This window comes from Camelus dromedarius, chromosome 3 (genome assembly GCF_036321535.1).
Source record: "Camelus dromedarius isolate mCamDro1 chromosome 3, mCamDro1.pat, whole genome shotgun sequence".
Classification (NCBI taxonomy): Eukaryota; Metazoa; Chordata; class Mammalia; order Artiodactyla; family Camelidae; genus Camelus; species Camelus dromedarius.
The window spans coordinates 109,393,793-109,396,009 of NC_087438.1; the positions used below are offsets into that span (position 1 = coordinate 109,393,793).

General features: G+C 49.3%; 1 pseudogene; it reads right to left on the reverse strand.

Moving 5' to 3' along the window:
• Positions 1-507: 507 nt before the first annotated feature.
• On the reverse strand, positions 508-601 carry LOC116152365 (U6 spliceosomal RNA; annotated as a pseudogene).
• Positions 602-2,217: the final 1,616 nt, after the last annotated feature.

The window sequence follows — 2,217 nt, forward strand, 5'->3', positions numbered from 1 at the left end:
AAGGTGGGGAAGGATAAATTTAGGAGTTTGGGATGAGCAGGTACAAACTACTATATACAAAACAGATAAGCAGCAAGGTCCTAATGTATAGCACAGGGAACTATGTTCAGTATCTTATAATAACCTATAATGAAAAAGAATCTGAAAAAGAACACATACATATGTATAGCTGAATCACAATGCTGTACACCAGAAAGTAACATAACATTGTAAATCAACTATATTTCAATTAAAATTTTTTTGGGGGGTGAGGGGTAATTAGGTTTATTTATTTAGTTATTTTTTTATGGAGGTGCTGGGGATTGAGCCCAGGACCTCGTGCATGCTAAGCATGTGCTCTACCACTGAGCTATACCCTCCCTCCCTTCCAAAAAGAAAATTTTCTTTTAAGTGTTAGCGCAATGACTTGTATGCAAGAATAAGGATTTTCTTTAAAACATTTCATTACCATCTTAACCATATTTATTTACTTGTTTCTATTTTTTTTTAATTGGGGTAACGTTGGTTAAAACTATGAAATGCTTCACGACTTTGCCCAGGCACCATGCTGCTCTTCTCGGCATCGTTCCAATTTTAGTATCTGTGCTGCCAAAGCAAACACAGGAACCAGGATTTTAAAACATGGCCTTTTCTCCTTCCAGCTGTGGCCCCAAAGACTAGCTGTGTGATTTGGCCACACTGGCTCACCTTTTGGCTCCTGGGTTTCCTTCTTATGAAAGCGAGGATCACAGCAGTGCTATGTTGGGATTTTGTTTGTGGGTTCATTGAGACTGGGCACTCCTGGATACAAGAAATGCTGGACAAAGTGGCCGCGCGGCTCCAGTGATGTTGCTGATCAAGTGCTCGGTGGGGCCCTGGGCCTGCAGGGGGAAGCCCCAGCGGGGTGCTTCTCAGGAAAGGAAGGCATAAACCAGGGGATATGGATGCAGTTAAAAGGGCCAGGTGGGAAAGCGTACCCCTTGCAGCAGAGGGACCCTGGGGGCTAGGCTGTGGAGGGCTGGGAATGAACGGGGCAGGTTTGGCCCAGCAAAGGGGAGCAGAGGAGCTCTGAGCTTCCAAGGCTGACTTGCCTGCTCGCTCCAGAGTCTCCTGCCTTCTTGCTGGGGCCATCTGGGTAGGTACCCAGACTGCTGCCTGCTACAGTGCCTCCTCTGCCCCTCTGGATGGGTGGGGATGGCTGGTGTCCTCAGCATCAGAATCACCCCCCTGGGGCTGTCTCCTGGCCTGGCAGCCTGGCCAAATGACCCCAGGCCTGACCCTCCCGGCTCGGTGACCCCTCGCTGCTTTCCTTTTGAACCTCCCTGGACCACCTCTGGATCCATTTCCCCACAGCCACACTGAGACCCTCCACACAGGTTGCTTCACCTCTCTGGACCTGGTTGCTCAGTGCCAAAAGGGGAAATGGAATCACCTTCCTCTGACTGGGGACTGTGGAGACTCTGGGTTTAACTAATGGATGTAGAAGGGATTTATGCCAAACAAACCACCCTGCAGGTATTAATCTCCTTTCTAGCCCTGCCACCTTAGATCCATCTGTCACTTGGCCTTACAGGGCCTGGTTTCTCATCTGAGAGTTGGGGGTAAATGTGATACACTGCTTGAGGGTCTTCATCCATGTGTTCATTCATTCGGCCAGTGTATTTTGGGGTGCTAGGCGCTGTGTGGGCCCCAGCCATGCTCAGGCAGACCCTATCCCCTCCTCTGTTTGTTTCCCTCAAACTGGGGGGCACCTCGCTCCAGGTGGGAGGTTCCCAGTGTGAGGCCGGGTACCAGAGCTCCACAGAGTGAGCAAACTCAGGACCACGTGGTGCCTTTCTCCTAGAGCTACGTTTATCTAACCCCAAGAGAGTCTCTTTTATTCTGAAAGTATCCTTTTGTATCTAGGCAAATCGTAAAAATTCTTTTTTTTTTTCTTAAATTGAATGATGGTAACCAGAGGGCGTAGTTGATTTTCTAAATGTTCTTCTGGGGCAAAATGAAGAGCTGGAAACTCTGGTGTGGTGGGAAGGCTCTGGAACGGCTCCCTGGGATCCCCTCTTCCTGGCGTTCAAGCTCTTGTGTAATCCCTGCCTTGGAGGATGGGCTGGGCCTGGTGATTCACTTCTAAGACCAGAACACAGACACAGTCACTTCCTGATTAGTGGCAAAAGATGGTCACTTCCATCGTGACGGGTGACCCCTGCCCGTGCCTTCTTGTCTTGCCCCGGGGGCTTTGAT